The 22,577-nt window shown below is 41.5% G+C and overlaps 1 protein-coding gene across 1 annotated transcript in view; it reads left to right on the top strand.

The window, feature by feature from the left end:
• The first annotated feature begins 1,922 nt into the window (after positions 1–1,922).
• TENM4 (teneurin transmembrane protein 4) overlaps positions 1,923–22,577 on the top strand; it is a 2,254,482-nt gene continuing 2,233,827 nt past the window's right edge. Inside the window, exon 1 of the mRNA XM_084644861.1 lies at positions 1,923–2,236. The gene's annotated coding sequence lies outside the window, so the exon portion shown is untranslated. The remainder of the gene's footprint in view (positions 2,237–22,577) is intronic.

Genomic DNA, 22,577 nt, shown 5'->3' with positions numbered 1-22,577 from the left:
TGTTGGGAGGACAGTTTGTGCCCTATTTTCTTTCAGAGGTGCTGAAGCCAATGGAACTGCATTGGTGCAGCAATCTGTGCTAGCAGATTCTGACACAGTATCAAAGCTGAAATATGCACATACTGATAAGCATGGCATGTAACCAAATAAAATGAGCAATATCCAGCAGCTGCAAAGTAAGAAGAGTTCCATTACTTGAACAAAAAATATTTGGGGTGGAATTTTCAAGTCTTCAGCAGTGGCCTAACTCTCACTCACATTGAAGTCAAAGGGAGCAGAGCTAGGTCAATGCTGACATTTTTGATTAGTGTAAGGACAGTTATGATTCATAAATTTACATAATGGCCACCACGATGTCCATAGTGCATTGTATTTCCAGACCTCTGCTACACTGTGTCTGCGTTGTATTTTTATGTCTAATAAAACTTCCAAACTGTTCAGAGCTGATTGTGTGTTCTGTTCAGAGCCGAGCACTCAGACAGAGCTCAACAAATAACCATAATGGCAGAAAAGTAAGTCTCCTCTTAACTCATAAAACCTTTCCCCAGTATATGCTGCCACAAAAGAAAACTCTGAGGATCTTTCACTTCCTACTGTACTGTTAATCTTTATGGCCTGCAGCCATACCACCTTGATTTGTGATCTTGTCTGATCTTGCAAGCAAAGAAGGATATTTTGAATGGAAGACCTCCAAGCATAACACAAAAAGCTGGTAAGAACTGATGCTGGTGACTCATTAGGTGGCATTTTCCCCTCTGAGTCAGTCTTGAACAAAATGCCCCATGATTGTACCGGCAGGGAGATATTTTAGCACATAGGCAGGGAGACGGGAAGCAGTTCCATGCATAAGGCATGGTATGGAAGAAGACATGAAAGCTTCAGGGAGAGGCTTGAATCAGAATGGAGACTGAATTATTGACTCAGCCTAAGGGCTGACCCTTCTAGGGCTGGGTTGAGGATGGATGGAGAACTTGTTCCTCTTAGTCTACCAGCTTGGCACCTTCAAAAGTACTAACTTCACGTGAAACCTTTTAAACAGCACCAGCAAAACCCAAATTCCTGGACCTAATAACGTTCTCCTGATCTGACGTTCCATTAAATATGACTAGTTCTGTGACGGCTCATTACAGGACAAAAATCAATATGGCTGTCGTAGTCACCTTGATTAATACAGTTAGTTGGGGGTATTTGGAGAGTGGCAGTCTGGGCTACTTGGCAGGGGGGTGACTTATGTCTACAGAAGACTGATGATCTTACATTTACAGTGCTGGACTGGGACTTGGGAGGATTAGGCTCAGTTTCCAGCTCTGCCACAAACTCTATGATCCTGGTAAAGTCACTTAATTTTTGTGTTCCTCAGTTTCTCATCTGGATAATAATGCTTCCTTTGTCTGTCCTGTCTATTTAGACTGTAAACTCTGTCTCTTACTTTATGTATGTCCAGCACCTAGCACAATGGATTCCCTATCTTGGCTGGGGCCACTCGGTGTTACTATACTAATCATTATAATAATTCACATGTAGAGACCTTGTTCAGAACTGCTCTCTGACATGGGTGTAATAAATCCTCTTTTGGGTGAGTAGTGCACCCCTTCTCCTCCCCCCCTCCCTCGGACTATTGTATTTATGATAGAAACATTAACGAGAGAGAAATGTTAAACGACTGCCAAAAAAGTTTGTTGTTCTAAAGGGTAGAATCTGCTTGATTGCTTTTTTTTTTTTTTAAATGAAGACTTGCCGATGCCTTTCCTATTGGTTGATAGACTTATTGATGCGTGATCCAGCAGTAATCTATACCAGCAAGGTCAATAGGGTGTAATTACTAGCAGAACAGGCCGGAGTCTGCTCCCGGAGCTCTCCTCCCAGCACAAGCTCTTTCGGTATGCATATCACATCTCCCTGCTTGTGGCAGGCTGATGAGCGTGTGCAGTTCGTGCAGGCACACACATACTTCTGCGCTTTCCCTGAAAGTGGAGCATTGGCAACTGCCGTCAAAAAGCTCCCCGTGCTTCTTCAGCTCTGCTACTAGCACCAAACTGTCTAATTCTGTCTGGAGGGACTTGGAGACAGCCCTGAAGACAAGTTTAAAAGGGACCCAGTGACACCCTGCTGTCACATCTGGTGTCATGAAGCCACTTATTAGTAGCCCATTTACAATCACTTTCTTAGTCCCATCAATAGTGTATGCTCTTCCAGAAACCTGTCTGTCTTGGAAGGAGGGAGAACACTGCTGAAGGTATGTTGCAGTCTTCTTTACCTTAAATCTTTTGCTGAATGTTTCCATCTGTGAATCTTGCTTGCAGACATTCCTGTTCTATGCAGTTTTCTATTGTTGGCTGCTAGGAACTCGCTTTAGCAAATCATAGCAATATAAATAAATGGTCAGGAATCTTTCACTCAGTAAACTGAGCAGATCGTGTTGTTAAATGACAAAATAAATGTGACTGGATTAAAGTTTCAGAGCAGACGATAACTCAGCCTGCAGATCATATCATAGACAAATAGAATGCCAGTTTTAATAGCAGTGCAACATTTCCTGTCATAGGCTTCCTACGTGTGGCCACACAGCACTGCTTTTTAATTGATGCGTTTATTAAAAATGATCCATGCTTGCCTATGGTAGCTGCAATTTGCATATGTGTTTGGGAATCAAAAATATACCGTAGTTAACTTTGATGCAGCTGTGGACTACAACACACTTAGCAGTTCTAAAAGGAAGGGTGAGTGAACCATGCAGTGCAACTCACCTCTATAGTTTTACAGGTATAAATCTAGTTAGTAGAACTCTTGGCCAAAGCCAAGAAGTTTGCTACAATTGTGAGTTTCTATGAATGTAGCAATTGAGAAAACATTAAATATTAAATAAATAATAAATTTAAATAAAGAATAAATTGTTCAGCTTTCTGATCCCAAGATTTTATAACAATTTAGGACTTTTAAAGGTGGTTGAACCTCAGAGAGAGGAAATTATGACAGCTGAGATGTGATAAGCACAGACTATTGTCTTGTTGCATTGGACTAACTGACTGTACCTTTTATCTGCTTGCAAGAAACTTGGTTTGTCGATTATACTTGTGGATTCTTTTGCTAATGGGGTCCCCCCACAATGTAACACAAGTACATTTTGGACATTTCAGGATCATTCACTATCATGGGAGATATATTACAATATGTTCATACAGCCCCAATATCTCCTCCATGTGTCAAAGCATAATTTACCATGAGATTATTCTGATACAGCCAATGTTTTTAATGTGAATTTGGCATCATCTCTATTGCTTGCAATAAAGGTAAACTTACATATGAATGTTGTCAAGGGGAAAAAAAAACCCTGTTCATAATTGTACATATTTTGAAAGTATCAAAACAGACTTTGATTAATATTCCTTCAAAGTATTAAGAAAATTCCTCTGGTTGTAATTTACAAAAATTATTCATGCAACTGAGTTGATCCAGCCTAGAATAAAGAAATAGTATTGGCTTGAGAATACAAAAGGTGGGTGTGGGGGTGTTTGTTTACTTATTCATAGACTGAAAAAATTAAGTATTCCAAGTTGTCTATAGAACTCAATGGCTTTTTTTATTATTAACAATGTATTCCATTAACAGGGCATGCTATACACCATGGTAGCTATGCAACAGAATGAAACAAGCTAACAGGAATCACCTTGTATACTGTCTTCTATAACACTGGTAAAGGAGAAAACTCTTTGATGGAAGTTATGGTTATTCCTTAAAAGTCTAAACAGTGTGTGGGAGTTATGAGTGGTTGTAAAGTGCCTATATCTCCCAAGCAGTCTTATTTGTAAATATGTCCAGTAGGAGCCTATTTGTGCATGGTCTTAGCAGATTTAGGCTTTCTGATATCCAGGGGCACATCTTTGGGAATCTGTCCTTACCAGAGTTGGACAGTAGCCATTCACCAGTGGCAAGGTCACTCCAGCCATCCTGCTGTGCTTTTCACAGCTGTAGGAGCTGCTTCAGCACTAAAGCTGTGGTAGCCTGTCACTTTGTGTCTCATCTCCAGGGAGAAGCAGGGGAAAAAACACATTTTGTTGCTTCCATCAGTCTTAATTTTTTATATAATTCATTACAGAGCAACGGACAAACTTTCTGGTGTATTCTTCTATAGTTATAATGTCCTGTCAATCTTGACATTCAGTGAGTACAATCATAAGGTGAAAAGAAAAGGAGTACTTGTGGCACCTTAGAGACTAACCAATTTATTTGAGCATAAGCTTTCGTGATCTACAGCTCACTTCATTGGATGCATACTGTGGAAACTCATAAATTCCTAAGGTGAATTTCAATATGTATATTATTTGCATGGATTTAAAAAGAAAAAAAACCTCCATGTGGGCCAGATTCTGTTGTCCATTACAGCGGTGTGAATCCACAGTCACTCCTCTGAAGTCAGTGGAGAGGACACTCCAGATGTACATCAGTGTAAACAAGAGCAGAAACTGAGTATGTGAACCAGATCCTCAATAGGGATAAATTGGGGTAGATTCACAGGTTTCAGTGGAGTTATGCTAATTTACACCGGCTCAGGATCTGGCCCTGTATTTTTTACAGTGTAGACTCTATTTCAGCATAAGTAGCATGACCTGTAATATCCTAACTCTGCCAACATACTGGGAGAGAACATCTATCTGTGTGCAGTTGGAGGAAGTAGGAGGAATCTGAAAGCAATAATCTTTTATCTATACCTTTACTATAACCTAGGAGAGAGAAATATTTCCATTTTTTTTCACTTTAAGATGCATAGGTTCTTCCTTTTTGCTTGATTGTATGCCAGGCTCAGTGTACAATGTTAGCTCCATGCTGCCCGTTACTTGATCTCAACCTGCGGTTCTGTGGAGGTGAAAGGTAACTCAGTTCAATCTCCTGGGGTGAGCTCACCTCTGTGCTTCTTCAAAGCAGATTTGTCCGTCGTGTAAAATGCCACTGCTGTTGCTTTTATATTCTGAATCACTAGGCAAATCAGACTTGAAGAGAATCAAACACATTTGCTAAGTGTGACAGGGTAGCAGAGTGCTACATTCACCAAGCCAACCAGCCCCCTAGTGTTTTGAAGTACTTTATTCACAGAGGTCTGCTCAGATGTTAAGCCTTGTGTTCTTGGATACTGAAAGTGAAGTGCAGGATTCTGAAAAACTCATAAGAGGTTGAAGAATTCATCCAGGTCTGTTTTCTAGTGTGTTAGACAATAGACACAATGTCCAGCCTGCATACCTCTCATGAGTATAAGTGGGAGTAATCGAGTATCCTACCTGTGCTTTGTGTAGTTACACGGCATGCCAACAATTGTACGATCACTACTTCAAGTTCCAAGGGGAAAAAAATATTAAGATAGTGAAATCTAAACAGGTGCAGGTTTTTTTAAAGATAGTTATCTATGTACACACCATATCAGGCTTTCCAAAATAGCCTTAGATGAAAAGCAAGCTGCAACAATAATATACTGTACCCAGCCTTAAGTGCTCTAATGAGTGATAGCTGTAAATGAGAATAAAATCGAAGAAAATGCCATGCAGCTCCAGTATTGTAGAGAAGCAGGATCCAGATGGCAAGCCTTTTTATAGCCATACACTGGATTCATGGCTACGAGTCACTTGTTTAATTTGTCTTACTTTAATACGATTTCAGAGTGATGCTTTTGCTAGGTAAGACCATACAAAATGAAGAGTTTTGAACATGGTGTCTGCTTTTAGCAGAACTTCCCCCACTTCCTTTAACTCTTTCTTCAGCAATTATTGGAATTCTTTACTCAGGAGCATCACCTGGAGTATTTCATGGGTATTTACGCTGCCACATGCAACACGAAATAGAATCAGAAGGTTTACATACAATAGAACCATTGGTAACAAGACTTCACACTGGAGGATAAAGAGATTGTCAGTGTGCTGTTTGAATACCTCTAGCCTGAAATGGTTTTTGCTGGTAACTAAGCTGCAGTTGGAGCTGAAATGCTAGTTTCGTAAGACCAAGGCATACAATGGTTGTAGTCTAGCAACTGTCTTGTCTTTTCAAGTGAGGTAACTACACATAAATTTGTGACATCACGCTGCTTTCTCTAGTTTGTTTCTGTTTACACCCCAGTGTGGTGTGTTCCATTCCCAAGCAGCCACAGTAACAATGATCACAACCATTGCACCCTCCCGTAAGCTTTCAGTGAGTGAGACACGCTGTAGCAGTACTGAGCATCAGTGCTACCGTTCAGTGGAGCCTGCTGGGTGACTTCTGAAACAGGGTAGACAAACTGCCAAACAGATGGACGACTAATGCTGACCTGGCTCTGACTTTATGAACCCCCATTATGGGTCTTAGATCTTCTATCTTAGCTACTTATATGGCTGCCATCACTGTAGTACTTGAATCCCTCACAGTCTTTAATATATTAATTATCGCAACAGCCCTGTGAGGTAGGAAAGTGTTGTTATCTCCATTTTACAGATAAGGAGTTGATGTACAAAGACTCCCAGGCTATATCCACACTGCAGCTGGGAGGTATGATTCCCAGCGCAGACTTGCACTAGTTCTGCTCAAGCTAGCATGATAAAAATAGCAGTGTGGACATTCTGGCACTGGCGGCAGCTTGCGCTATCCTCCTGAGCTTGGACATAGGGGCTTGGACAGTTAGTCTTGGCCACCACCCGTGACACAAAATCCACACTGCTATTTTTAGAATTCTAGCTTGTGCAAGTCTCTCTTCCTGCTCTGAGAATCACATCTCTCAGGTGTAGCGTAAACATCTACTAAATGATTTGCCCTAAGTCACACATGAAATCTGTGGCAGAGCAGGGAATTTAACCCAGGTCTCCTAAGACCTAGGCTAACATTCTAACCATTGGATCATCCTTCCTTTGGATTTCCAGTACCAAAGCCCAGGTTTCTGCCACATGAATGAAGAAGTAGTTCCATTATCTTGTAGCAATAGTAGTGTGACGTTGCACTCCATATGCTTTTATGAAAATATGCTAATGAGTGTGAATATAACAACTGGAATATGTTTCATGCAAAAGGTCTCTTGTAAGGTATCATTACAAAGTTTATAATCTACAGAGTGTTGTCACCCTATTTGTATAAATGTATCATTCTTATATCTGAAACTAGAAATATGAAATATAGCTCTGAGGTCCTATTGTAATTATGCAAAGTGTGGGTCATTAATGGTGGTTTAGAATCTTGATGGATCCCATCAACTAGGACAACTGACTGTAGATGGCTCTGTTTACTTGCAGACCTTCCTGTGAGTCAGGCTGGGCTTTGTTCTGTCTGTCGTTACTTGGAACCACTTAAATCCTACTTGTTATACTTAATAAAATCACTTTTTGATTATTACTGAACCCAGAGTTAGTGACTAATACCTGGAGAAACAAACAGCTGTGCATATATCTCTATCAATGTTATAGAGGGAGGAGAATTTATGAGTTGACCCTGTATAAGCTTTATACAGAATAAAACAGATTTATTTGGGGTTTGGCCCCCATTGGGAACTGGGTATCTGGGTGCTGGAGACAGGAGCACTTTCTAAGCCATTTTCAGTTAAGTCTGCAGATCTGGGTCTGTGTTTGCAGCAGGCTAGTGTGTCTGGCTCAACAAGGCAGGGTTCTGAAGTCCCAAGTTGCCAGGGAAAATGGGCTCAGAGGTAGTCTCGGCACATCAGGTGGCAGTCCCAAGGGGGTCTCTGTAACCCAACCCATCATAAGTAGGCTCTTATCCTCTACATGGCTAGCCACTAGAGAGGGGCATGAAATATTTACTGTATTATACGTACCCAAGTATAAGTCTTGCACTATCTCTGTTGAAACAGGGTCAGCAAAGTGAACACTGAGAAATCTCCACACTCACTTTTGTCATTTCACTGGAAAGCATTAGCGCATGGAAAAGACAAACCAATGGTTTCCCCTAAGGCTCATTGCTGGCACCAATGCTTTTCAACTTGTACGCAAACAACCTTCCACTTACCCAGTCCCACAAGTTCATGTACGCAGATGACATTTGATTAGGTGTCCAAGCACGGTCATTCCCAGAACTTGAAGATACCCTAGACACTGATTTGAATAATGCTATAGTTGGTGGAATTTCCATCAAGTGGGACCAAGACAGTTTTGAGTACATTCCATCTTTACAACATCAGAGCAGCCTGAGAACTGAATATCATTTTCACTGGACTTTACTTGAAACATGAATCCCACCCAGTCTACCTCGGAATAACCCTAGATAGAGCTCTCATATACCTTAATCATCTGAGGGAAAACTTCAGCTGAGGTGAGGGTGTGTAACAATCTTATAAGCAAATTGGCTGGCACTTCATGAGGAGCAAACACTTAAAGCCTCTGATCATCTGGTTTGGCTCTCTGTTACTCTACAGCAGAATACTCTACTCTGCTCTGGCTCCATTCGTCTCATGTTGAGTTGTTTGATACACAACTATAGTCAACCACGTGCATCGTAAATGGAACAATTTGACCCATAACAGTACCGTGGTTCCCCAGCTTAAGCACTATCACTTCTCCACACATACATCATGAGGATGCTACAACCAGAATGGTTGAGAAAATCAGGACAAACCCAAGCCTACCACTATACACAGACCTCTTCAACCACCCAAGAGCACGTTTGTCATCAAAGCATCTGTTGTGGGCCCACTTGCCCTGCCTATATTTCTTTGTGACATTGATCTGGCATAAAGAATGGTCTGCAGATGACATGAGAAACTAGTCTCTTATAATTGACCTGACCATGTGGGTACCTGGCTTTGATGTGCTATGGCTCTGGTGGGCCCTTCAGAACTGATTTCAAATGGGTCAGGGTCAATGTGCAGCCAGCCTTCACACCAGGGAAGATGTGAAGGAGAGGTTCCCACATGCGACTATGGCCAAAGACAATGTCTCACATCACTGATGGCTGCCCTCTGACCAGATTTGATGGTGGTCTGAGGGCTCTGCACTTTATTGATGAGGCTGCTGCAAATTGGCTTTGCAAGCACTGCATCTGATAAGGAGACTGTAAAACAGATTCCATTATATGCCAACTTCTCTTTTAGCCTGGTTCATTTTGTCTTAGTTACCTGAGCAGACATTGTTCAGAATAGTTCTCCCTTTCCCTAACAGAGTGGCTTTACAAGTGGGAGTGGAGAAGCCTCATGAAGTCTTTCCTATAAACAATCTGTTCCCTGTTGTAGATATTAATCTGCTTCTCAGCCAGGCAATACAGCTTCCCTTCCTCTAAATAATTTTTTCTGGTTTGCATTATGAGACAGACCCAAATACCCTTCCTCAGAATGAGTAGTACTTGAAATGTCCCATTGAAATCAGAGGACACGTAAGGTACTACACAGTATAAGGAAGAGTGTTGCAGTCTGGCCCTTAATTAATTAATTAAAAACATTTTCCTTTAGACCCTGAGATACTAAGCCATTGTGTAAATGTATGTAAAGTGCTTAATGCTTTTTTGTTTCAGTTTTCACCAAAAAGATTAGTAGCGATTATACCTCTAACATAGTGAACGTCAGTGAAAATGAGGTAGGATCAGAGGATAAAATAGGGAAAGAACAAATTAAAAAATACTTAAACAAGTTAGATATCTTCAAGTCACCAGGGCCTGATGAAATGCATCCTATAATACTTAAGGAGCTGACTGAGGAGGTGTCTGAGACATTAGTGATTATCTTCTAAAAGTCATGGAAGACGGGAGAGATTCCAGAGAAATGGAAGAGGGGAAATATAGTGCCAAGCTATAAAAAGGAAAATAAGGACAACCTGGGGAATTACAAACCAGTCAGCTTAACTTCAGTACCCAGAAATATAATGGAGCAAATAATTAAGCAATCAGTTTGCAAACACCTAGAAGATAATAAGGTGATAAATAACAGTCAGCATGGATTTGTCAAGAACAAATCATGTCAAACCAACCTAATAGGTTTCTTTGACAGAGTAACAAGCCTGGTGGATAGGGGTGACGCAGCAGATGTGGAGTATTTTTACTTTAGTAAGGCTTTTAATACTGCATGACCTTCTCATAAACAAACTAGAGAAATACTGCCTAGATGGAGCTACTATAAGATGGGTGCATAACTTACCTGAAAATCCAGGGATTGGCTGGAAAACCATTCCCAAAGAGTAGTTATCAGTGGTTCACAATCAAGATAATGGCACAGACAGTACACTTATAAAGTTTGCGGATGATACCAAGCTGACAGTAGTTGCAAATGCTTTCGAGGATAGGATTAAAATTCAAAATGATCTGGACAAACTGGAGAAATGGTCTGAAGTATATATGATGAAAATCAAAAAGGACAAATGCAAAGTACTCCACTTAGGAAGGAACAATCAGTTGTACACGTTTAAAATGGGAAATGACTGCCTAGAAAGGAGTATTGCGGAAAGGAATCTGGGGGTCATAGTGGATCACAAGCTAAATATGAATAAACACTGTAACACTGCTGCAAAAATCAAATATCATTCTGGGATGTATTAGCAGGAGTGTTGTAAGCAAGACACGAGAAGTAATTCTTCCGCTCTACTCTGTGCTGATTAGGCCTCCACTGGAGTATGGTGTCCAGTTCTGGGTGCCAAGTTTCAGGAATGATGTGGACAAATTAGAGAAAGTCCATAGAAGAGAAAGAAAAATTATTAAAGTTTTAGAAAACATGACCTATGAGGGAAGATTAAAATAATTGGGTTTGTTTAGTCTGGAGAAGAGAAGACTGAGAGGGAACATGAAAACAGTTTTCAATTACATAAAAGGTTGTTACAAGGAGTAGGGAGAAAAATTGTTCTCGTTAGCCTCTGCTGATAAGACAAGAAGCAATGGGCTTAAATTACAACAAGTGTGATTTAGATTGGACATTAGTAAAAACTTCCTGTCCGAGTGGTTAAGCAATGGAATAAATTGCCTAGGGAGGTTGTGGAATCTCCATCACTGGAGATTTTTAAGAGCAGGTTACACAAATACCTGTCAGGGATCGTCTAGATAATACTTAGTCCTGCCATGAGTGCAGGGGACTGGGCTAGATGACCTCTCGAGGTCCCTTCCAGTCCTATAATTCTATGATTCTATGTAGCTTCCTCCTCCAGCTGCTTTAAGGATCATCAGAGGGCCAGATTCTGATAGCTTTACTGTCCTTGAGTAGTTCCTTTCCGCTTGGGTACCTCCACTGAGTTCAGTGGCGTTACTTGTGAAATCAGGTGTGGTTCAACTTCAGTAAGGCTATCAGAATCTGACCCAAATACATGACTGGTCTGAAGGATAAACTCTGGCCACCTGACATGATGAAACAGCCACAGAAATGCAATTACTAGGGCATTAAAGAGTAGTCTAGCAAAAAGCAAAATTAAAAACTTCTTAAATACATACATACCTTAAGGGTCAATTCTGATTCTGTTACTCCCATTGAGTAGTAACTTTTCCCCCAAGTCATCCCACTGACTTCAGATGTAACTGACTATTCAATGGCAGTGAGGGTGTCACAACTTGGCTCTTTGAGATTAATTTACCCTGACGTTGGTTGTGTGTCCCAAGTAATATATTTATGTTTAGGCATTAAATTGGCAGAGAAAAAATGAAAATGATCTCAGCCCCAAATCCTCTTCCTCTCTGGTACAGAGCACACAGAGATTGTGAAGTATTCTGATATTTAGTTATTTTAGGAAAGTGAAGTGACTCCAAAACTGATGAGTGTTTGCAATGTATCATTTAATTATTTGGACCAGGTTCTGGCACTCTAACTCTATGAACAGGCCCTGTGGGTTGGATTGTGACTTTGACCACACTTTTATGCATGGGAGTAAAGGGCAGTAAGAACTCTCATTACATTTCTGCACGGACTACCTGGACTTTCAATCCAGGCGTATAGCAATTAACTTACATCTTATGAGTGGGTGGGGAATGGGAAGAACCCCTGCTCCACCACAATACACTGGCCAGTACAATTGAGGAGGTGAAGGGAGTGTTGTAAGCTGTTGTTGGTATAGGCCAACAGCAAATTAATAATCATCCAGAGGGAAGCAAGGAGGGAATTGTGTCTGAATCAAAGTGTCTCCTGGTGCTACTCCTGGAGTGGTGCAGCAAATCTGTCTAAAGGCACAATCTGACCCAAAGGGAGTACTCAGGTAGCAAGGGACTACTTATGAGTAATGCTCCAAAATACTAAAGAATTTGTTACACGCAAACCATTTTGCAAATGAACTGAATGAAATTCTTTCCTCTCCCCACCTGATGACAATTCTTCAGCTGGGTGGTGAGTGCTTTCTTTTTTGTCTCCTGTGCTCATTTGTCTGAACTATCAGCTGGTGTAAACCAATAATTGACTGAATGATGATGGGGGGGAACATGTGGAAGTAATTCATTGCAGGGAAATATGGTTTTCTTGCTGTAAAGTTACTGCATGTGAATAGTACATGAGGTGATTTCCTCTCAGGAAGGCTACTAGCAAACATTTCCAGTGGTTGGAGACATGAAATTGGCGATAGAGGAGCGCTCAAATTGTTTTGCAGATCTTGGAGGTAGAGAAAGCAGTGAAGGAACAACTATTGGATTCTGTCATGCTCTAAGACTATAGAGAAATGCAAATATACTATTTCATTAAAATAATTAAATACGTGATGAGGGATTCTAACATTCATCTGGTTTTACAGATGCACAGATAAGTTGGAAAGAGAATTTCAAGAAAGTAATTTGAGACTCTTCTGGATTTTGTTTCATGCTGTGATGTAGGAGGGTGCACAAGATGATTATTTCTGCAGTTTTTCCTAAACTAGGAGTTTCAAAAAAACCCCTTGCATTTCACTTCTCCATTTTTTTTGGTCTAAATATTTCACCGACAGTAGATATTGATGGAGCAACAATGCTGATTATGGTTTCTATGGGGAAAACACTAGCAACTGATTGTCCTTTAAAAGGGGCCTACAACAGGATTTAGTTGGAGATGTCAAGGATGATCAAAGAACAATCAATGATGGTTTTTTTTTCCCGTGGAATTCAGTTTAGAAAGTTCTTTTTAAGAGACAGAAAGCCATCACGTTTTCACAAGTTTAAAACCCTAAATCATAGTGGAATAAGCAACTTCCTATTTCATTTACCCAACTCCATAAGCTTTATTTACCTCATAGCTCTTGCTCTTAAAAATCCTCAGTCATTTTTCCTCCTGAATTGTGATCTGTTGTGTTAATCATTCACTACAATGCCCTGAAAATGTATGTAAATTAGACTTTTGATGAACCAGAATATTTTTACATATTTTTCTGCATAAATCATGTGTGCATGCACATACACGCACAAAAGTCTGTTTAAATAGGAGGATATTTTTGGACCTCATTTGCTTTTGAAGTAGATTGAGGCTAGGATACTGATGCTGTCTATCAACAGGCTCACTTATGTAGCAAGTTGCCAAGTCTCAAAGCATGAAACAATTTGGGATTAAGTCCTAAATACTAAATGATACTAAACTGGGAGGAGTGGTAGATACGCTGGAGGGGAGGGATAGGATACAGAAGGACCTAGACAAATCTCAGTGAGACTCAGGCAAATGCTGAAAGTTAAGCATATGCTTAAATGTTTTGCTGAATCAGGGCTCGATCACTTAGATTAGCATTTTCGAAAGTGGCCACTGGTTTTGGATGCCTTAATGTACCTGAGAAGTTTTGACTTGCATTTATTATTTTCAGACAAGATACAAATTGTTTGAGTTAGAAAAGTTATCTTTATCTCTAGTTCTGTCAGTCTTTCTTGAACAAACTCATCACTCACATAAGCCGATACAAACTCAGGGGAATTCTGTGGCAGCAGTAAATTTGCTTCCTCGCCTCTCTACTTATATTGGACCTTATTCTGCTCTCATTTATGATCCATAAATCTGACATTTCATGGTAATTTATGCTTAAATGGCCTAATCCTGCATTTATTGGATATAAAAATAGACATAAGAACAACCATACTGGGTCATAGAATCATAGAATCATAGAATATCAGGGTTGGAAGGGACCTCAGGGAATGATCAATGGCTCCATGTCTAGTTGGCAGCCAGTATCAAGTGGAGTACCCCAAGGGTCGGTCCTGGGGCCGGTTTTATTCAATATCTTCATAAATGATCTGGAGGATGGTGTGGATTGCACTCTCAGCAAATTTGCGGATGATACTAAACTGGGAGGAGTGGTAGATACGCTGGAGGGGAGGGATAGGATACAGAAGGACCTAGACAAATTGGTGGATTGGGCCAAAAGGAATCTGATGAGGTTCAATAAGGATAAGTGCAGGGTCCTGCACTTAGGACGGAAGAACCCAATGCACAGCTACAGACTAGGGACCGAATGGTTAGGCAGCAGTTCTGCGGAAAAGGACCTGGAGTGACAGTGGATGAGAAGCTGGATATGAGTCAGCAGTGTGCCCTTGTTGCCAAGAAGGCCAATGGCATTTGGGGATGTATAAGTAGGGGCATAGCGAGCAGATCGAGGGACGTGACCGTTCCCCTCTATTCGACATTGGTGAGGCCTCATCTGGAGTACTGTGTCCAATTTTGGGCCACACACTACAGGAAGGATGTGAAAAAATTGGAAAGTGTCCAGCGGAGGGCAACAAAAATGATTAGGGGACTGGAACACATGATTTATGAGGAGAGGCTGAGGGAACTGGGATTGTTTAGTAAGCAGAAGAGAAGAATGAAGGGGAATTTGATCGCTGCTTTCAACTTACTGAAAGGGGGTTCCAAAGAGAATGGATCTAAACTGTTCTCAGTGGTAGCAGATGACAGAACAGGGAGTAATGGTCTCAAGTTGCAGTGGGGGAGGTTTAGGTTGGATATTAGGAAAAACTTTTTCACTAAGAGGGTGGTGAAACACTGGAATGCGTTACCTAGGGAGGTGGTAGAATCTCCTTCCTTAGAGGTTTTTAAGGTCAGGCTTGACAAAGCCCTGGCTGGGATGATTTAACTGGGAATTGGTCCTGCTTCGAGCAGGGGGATGGACTAGATGACCTTCTAGGGTCCCTTCCAACCCTGATATTCTATGATTCTAAGTCCTTTCTTGGTAGTAAGAGCTATAGCAAAAGAAAAAAATTGCTTTCCATGTCTTCCTTTTGCTAGTGTCTCACAGGTTGTATTATCGTATATCTTGTTTTGCCTGTGTGGTGGCAATTTTAAGTGTCACCTTGAGACAATGGTATAGTGTTATGGTAGACTGATGCTTTTGCTTATCATTCCATCCAGCAGAAATTAGAATAAAGCTACCATCTTGTTTACCATCAAGTGCCTCATAAAACTCACCTCCACTGAAATGCAAACAGAAATCTGCCATCTGATATGGCTGGTCAAGTAGGGAGATGTGACTACTGCTACTGATTGACTGTGAACCCTATTATTTTTGTCAACTTTCCTTTCCACCTTGTTTGTTTCATTTGACTATTATGTCTTGTCCTTGAGGCTGTAAGCTTTTTGGGGGCAAGGACTATCATTTACTGTATGTTTATACATTGGGGCCCCCACCTGGTTGATGTCCTTAGGCACAACCACGATGTAAATGATTAAGAATGAGAATCTCCAGTTCATGCAACTTCACGCCACCTGTTACATCACATGCCACCTGGAAAAGCTGCTTAGCAACAGAAGTCGTGATGGATGCATGACTGGTGGCCCAGTCTAAGTTTTTGTTCTGATAGTCAAAGTGCTCTGTGGGATTGGCACGAACCCTTTGAAAAATCTCTCTCTCCCCTACACACACACAAAGAAAAGGAGTACTTGTGGCACCTTAGAGACTAACCAATTTATTTGAGCATAAGCTTTCGTGAGCTACAGACTAACACGGCTGTTACTCTGAAACCTGTCAATACACACACACAGTTTCTCTGCCCCATCATCTCCCATATCAGTTACCTTCTACTGGAATGATGAAAATGTTGCCCAGCATGGGACAGGCTTGTGAATGCAGAAGTCCAAAGTTTCTTATGACTCAGTTCAGACCCCATATCTTTGTAAGCCAACATTTTTGCAAACATTTTTATTGTCATATTGTCAGCTGCTTTCTAAACAATGAACTATAATGGCCTGGAATTAACTTTCAGTTCCTTGACATTAACGGAACTGGATCTCTGTTTGTTCTCCTCAGATATATCTTCTTCTCCCTCTCTGGATCTATTTCTCTGAGCTGAATTGTGTGTAGTCTGCTGGAGAAGTAAAGAGCGGTTGTTTGCATGAAATGTTGGGAGATAGAGAGAGGGGTTTAAAATAGTGAATTGCTGCAGACTGGTGTGGAGTGCGAATCGCTTTATTGGGGAAGATTTCAATAGTGGCAAAGCCAGCACTGGCTCAGATAAATAAACAATAGCACTCATTACGTAATCAATAGTGTTTGTGGAGGGAAAAATATCCTGCTTAACATTGAGTAGCTAAGCTGGTACCTTTTGCAGGAACATTAAATAATCAAGACTGTGTTTCTACAATGCTACCCCAAAGAGAGAGAAAAGCAGGCAAATCAAATACTGGTTAAAGTCAGAGCTGTATGCAAGCTGTTGCTGAGCCACATGTCCCTACACAGCCACTGTTGAACAAATGCATATCGAAAGGCCAGTGGAGTCAACGGGACTCTTCCCACTGACTACAGTGGGCTTTAGATCAGATCCCATATATGAAATGTGTGCGGTTTGAAGCAGAGCTGGCTTGCAGGTGGGCGGGCAGAGTGGGGCAAGCTCCTGCACCCTGACCCCGTTCCCTGGCTGCAGTGCCAAGCAGGGGGGCAGAATGGGTACAGGTGTGGGGGTGTCCATTTTTCCCGGGCTCCCAATTAGCCAGGGCCCCTGGGCATGGCCCTGTTGGCCCAGTGGCTAATGCCGCCAATCCCTCCTGTCCTCTGCCCCCTGTCATTTCCCACCCACCTGAAGTCAGGGCCCACCCAAATGTCCCATCTTGGCTACGCCACTGGCTGGGGTCCATGGGGAAGTGGCCCAAGGAAATGAACTGAGGAGTCAAAGGAGATGCAGCACGTGGTGGCCATCTACAAGGACCCCGAGCTGGGACCCAGAGTAGGGTGGAGCCAGCTTCCCTCCCCCCAGTGAGGAAGTGGCCAGACAATTGACTAAGCTAAGGAATGGTGTCCCTAGCCTCTGTTTGTCAGAGGGTGGAGATGAATGGCAGGAGAGAGATCACTTGATCATTACTTGTTAGGTTCACTCCCTCTGGGGCACCTGGCATTGGCCACTGTCAGCAGACAGGACACTTGGCTGGATGGACCTTTGGTCTGACCCAGTATGGCCATTCTTATGTTCTTATGGCTACAATTGCCACTGAAGGAAGAGGCTTGACAGCGGACTGCAGTTCCCCTAGAAGCGGGGAAAACAGAGTGTGACATGGCCCGGAGGGCTGTGTCATGAAGAGGACTCTGCAGTCCTGGGAGTAACATGGGTCCTGGAGCACAAATGGTGGTGGTGAGACACCACCAGAAGAGGGCTCACTGGCTAGCAGAGCTAATTCCCAAGACAGCCAGCAGGAGGCACCACAGTGATGAGTGAACCCTGTCTCACTGGGATTCACATTCTTGGAACTAGCTGCATCTCAGAGATATAAATGCTGTTCACTTTTAGATGTGTAACCATGATTGTTGTTGCTCATATACATAACTTTGAAATGATCACAAGTTCTGAATTTTCCCTCAAGGAACACGGTTGAGGAATCTTGGGTTGGTTTTATTTGTTCCACCTTCCTAGGAGAGCAAGGGTCATCTGTTAGGATTGCACAAATGTATCCAACATAATGATTTTTCCTTTGATTTGTAGGTGTTTGGGGAGCAGGAATTGATGGAACAAAATTACCCTTAAATCTACTCTGCCTCTCCTCTTTTCTTTAGAGCTTCTCTCTGAAACTTTCTTTAACCCTCCATAGCACCTGGCTTCCTCCCACAGATTTAAAAAAACAACAACAATACATACAACAATCTGAAGACCCACAAACACATAACAAATATCCAGTCTTGTAACATGTTAACCTGTATTTAAACATACACACACGCAGGTATCTTCAGGCACCTTCAGTATCTAAGTCTTCTGTAATATCTCACATTTGTAAGTAAATTTGTATTCCTGTTTAGTGAAAACAGAGACTGATGTCTTATACGTGCTGGGGTAGATTATATAGCAGCTTTCCTTCTGAGGGAACTCAGGGTATGTCTACACTGCAATTAGACACCCATGGCTGGCCCATGCCAGCTGACCTGGGCTCCCAAGGCTTGGGCTGAGGGGCTGTTTAACTGCAATGTAGACATTCTGGCTCTGGCTTCAGCCTTCGTTCTGGGACCCTCCCACCTTGAACGATCCTAGAACCTGGGCTCCAGCCTGAGTCCGGACATCTACACAGCAATCAAACATCTCCGCAGCCTGCATCCCATGAGACTTACTCAGCTCACACAGTTTTAATTGCCGTGTAGACATACCCTCAGAGGCACACCAAACTTTGTATACAGGAACCAATGCAGTAAATACAACTTCATTCTTTTCCCACAACCTTTATCCAAACTGTATCCCCAAACCTTTCACAGGTGGACGACAAAAATCCAATCGAACATTTCACAGAACTCCCCGCTCCTTTTCTTTTCCATCCAATTTTGATTTTTTTAAAATTAACCAGCTCTAGTTAACATAAAAAGATTATAGCACAGAGAGACAGAAACTAAGAGGTATGCTATTCGATGAGCTGATGAGGGAGAGTGATAAAGAAAGGGTGACATAGGAGAGAGAGTTCTCAAACTAAGGGCCTGATCTAAAGCCCATTTAAAGCAATGAAAATATTGTATTGACTTCAGTGGGCTTTGGATCAGCACAGAACAGCAATGACATCGTGAAGAGAGATAGAGATGAGTCCAGTGATACTAGACAAGTGGAGAGTAATGTCACACACACACAGACATAAACACAAAGCTGATACTGTAACTGGCAGTGTACTGGTAAAACATGAACACACACACACACACACACTGCATCTTCATTTTCCCACCCAAGAACAATGTGCAATGCCTCAGAATAATGGTGTAAGAGAACTCAGGTATCAGTGAAACAAATACATTTCTGGGAAATACTTATTTTCATTTTATATTTGGCTTGATCGAGACAGTAGTACCCTAAAGAATAAAGGTAACAATTGTACTAGGCCACTGCTTGCAAACTCAGATATAGTGAGTTTTCTGTGTTTGTTCAGCTTGATCAAAGTGTTCAAAGAAATCTAGTCACGTCTTTCTCTCCCTCTAAGAGATCAGCTGGAAATAGATTGTTTTGATCTGGACTGACCCCCGTAATTGTACAAGAGAAACACAGTTAGCCAGGGATGTAGAAGAAAAAATACAAAATTTGCCCTGTGTGTCCTATCCAGTGAGCCAAGCTCCAGAGGGGCAGGGGAATCCCACCGAGATTGGAAGTCTGAAAAAGTTGGCATCTATCCAAGTTGGGGGACACACTCTAAAAGGTTTTAGAGGGCAGTACACATGGATTCTCCAAGGACAATCCCCAGTTTATGTCAGCTGTCTCTCCGGAAATATTTTGCAAACAGCTTTGCAATCTTTTTCTACTTTTATTTTATTACAAATTTCAAAATTGGAAATTTTATCAAAATGCAAAAAATGTCTTGATCAGCTCCATTTTTTTATGTTGGCAGAATGTGAAGGTCTTATTTTGTTGTCAGGGTAACATGGCCACTACCTTATCTCCCTCTCCCATGTGTGAAAATAGGTATCCAGATGTATCTAGTCTACACTATTTAGGTGTTTATGGTTTACCATAGTATCTGAGCACCTCCTAGCAGTGCATTAACCAATGTGACTAACATCTGTCACCATGGCTCTTTCTCTTTCATCTTATCCCCAGAGGGAGAACTATATGGGATAGGGAGAGTTTTGTTGTAGAAGGGGTTGGGTTTTTGTGTTTTATTCTATATGTACGATGTATATTATATACAAGCAGTCCTCAGACTTCTGACACAATTGGTTCCTGAAAATTGTGTCGTAAGTCGAAATGTCATAACTCAGAGCTGCAATCCACTCCATTGAGGGACTGAGCATCATAAAGTCAAAACCAATTGTCTTAAGTCGAGTCAGGGTATCAATTCAGAAGTGTCGTAAGTGCCATTTGTCATAAGTCGAACGTCATAAAGTCGAGGACCACCTGTATTTAAATATCCAAATGTCGTCCCTTGAAAGTCCAACTCACAAGTCTTAAACTGAGGCCAACTTTTCCCCAGTCCTTGCCTAGGTCTCAGGGGAGATCCTGGAGTGTCCACACTGAGCTCCCGCCTTCTCTCCCTTAGAATATCAGGCATAGGAACATCTGGTACATAGGCTTGCTCTATGTACAATACGCAGGTTTTGAATCAAATGTTTGGGTTAGGTATGTTAGAGGATATTAAAATGAAAGAACAAGTTTTAGTTTGTGTCCTGAACTTAGACGGATTTATAGATAGAAATAGGCATGGATGGTTTATGCTTTACACGTAACTAAATATCATGTGGAAGTATTTCGCAACTGAACGAGAAAATAATAGGGTTAACAACATTTTCTTTCCATGCAGCTAATGAGGAGATTCAATTTCTCTTCAATATGGTTTAGCAGCATAATTAACATAAATACAAATGCTAATTGGTGCTGAGCACCTTGCGGCTTCCATTGAAGTTGTGGGTCCTTGACATCTCTGAGGATTTGCCCTGTGAACAAAACCGAACTTCTATTTTAGGCATCTGACAGTGAATAATAAGTACCCACCATATGGAAGCACCATCTTTAGGACTGAACTGTGAGTCGTAATAAGTACTGGATGATATTCTGAGCACTCACTAGTCACTACAAAACATTTTTATAACTCTTGTTGTACTGTATAACAATCCATTTGTTGTTGAAATAGAACTTTAACTTTTTTAGCACAAGGGTTGAAATAATCCTTTATTTATACGAAACTGTTTGCACTTCGCCCCCACCACCCCCATACATGCTTCCTTTCACCCTGCAATATCCACATGTAAGATAATGAGGCAATACAGAAAATGATCTCTCTTTCATTTATACTATGACAATGTCACATCTTATTAAGTGACACTGATGATGGACGAATCGCTAAAGGTTTTGGAAGTTTGGTTAGATATGCATGTCAGAGTTTAGGTGCTCTATCTAAACTGAACCCTGACCTTTTAGGTATTGGAAACATAGCAGGAGGAGAACAGCCTGGTAATAGTATGGTACTTTCACGTCCTGCTCAGCCAAGTAAAAATTACACAGGTCTTAAGTTTGGGTCTGGTGTGGAGAGCAGCCCAGTTTCTCCAGATATTCCCATTCCAACTAAATGAAGTGGAAGTTGGCAGAACAAATGAGGAGTGGGTTAGGCCTTGTTCTGTTCTCTCTCTCCCCTTGTGCTAGTAAAGAGTAAATTTGCCAGGAAGCATAGAGATGCCACGCTTCCTGTATACTCAACATGCAGTCATTTTGTTTTCCTGTCATGCAAGTCATGCTGGGTAAGAGAAAATAAAGGAGCCCGGGACAGGCTGTAGTCACAGGCTACAGCTAGAGAGTAGTAGGCAGTTTTGTTCCCTTATTTTAGTGCCTAGTTTCTGTTCTTAATAAAGGATTTACTTTGAAACTGTCCCTGCTCATCAGTTAGTTACTGCTTGGTACTGGAAACAGAAGGCATGGGGTGGTGGAAGACCCAGGGAGAGAGGTAACATTGAAATGGCTGCTATGAAGCCTGTGTAACTGCAAGTAACTCCCCCGCCAGCCCTGAGAATCAGGGGAAATGCTGAAGGTGCCTGGAAAAGGTTCAGACAGCGGTTTGAGCTATACATGAAAGCCACAGGGGCAAATAAATTGGACGATGAGAACAGAGACAGGCACAGAAACCCTGGATGTATTCAATGCAGTCCATGACAACAGTGGGGAAAGAGAGAAGAAAGCTTTACATAAATAAAGAAAATGTTTGAGAATCATTGTGTCCCCAGACAAAAAATGTTACTTATGAAAGACATAGGTTCAGGATGAGAACACAGAAGGGAGGGGAAACAATAGAGAAGTTTGTCACAGACTTCAAACTAAAAAGTCAGTCTTTCTGAGAATATGGAATAGTAAAGGACACTCTCATTAAAGACTCCTCTCCTGGGATGGAATAATAAAAATGTCCATGAGCTGTTAGTAAGGGAGATGGCTCTGACACTAGAAAGGGCAATATGTATTTGTCAAGTATCAGAACAAACAGAAACACTAATAAAAGCCCTAGAAAAAGGTACAGAGATACCATAGCTAAACCAGCAATGGAAAAGTTCATAGAAATTAAATTGGCCAAGGAAAGAAACACAGAAGGCAATGCCAGTGATGTGGCAACCAACATGAGTGTGAAATGCCTAGCATTCAGGCACATATACAGAAAGTATAATAAACCCAACCACGATACTAAAAGGTACAGAGAAAACGTATATGCAAAGTAAATGTAATAACAAAAACTAAAATAGAAGGTATAAGGAGCATATAAAAAGTGGGAGACATAGCCGTGCTATGTTCACACGTTCAACTGCTTCTGCAGCTATGTGTTAATCTTTGGTCACTGGGGTTTCCATTGTCTCCAT

This window comes from Lepidochelys olivacea (genome assembly GCF_965140295.1).
Source record: "Lepidochelys olivacea isolate rLepOli2 genome assembly, chromosome: 1".
Taxonomy (NCBI): domain Eukaryota; kingdom Metazoa; phylum Chordata; order Testudines; family Cheloniidae; genus Lepidochelys; species Lepidochelys olivacea.
Note: the sequence above shows the minus strand (reverse complement) of the source record. Positions and strands in the feature narration are given on the sequence as shown.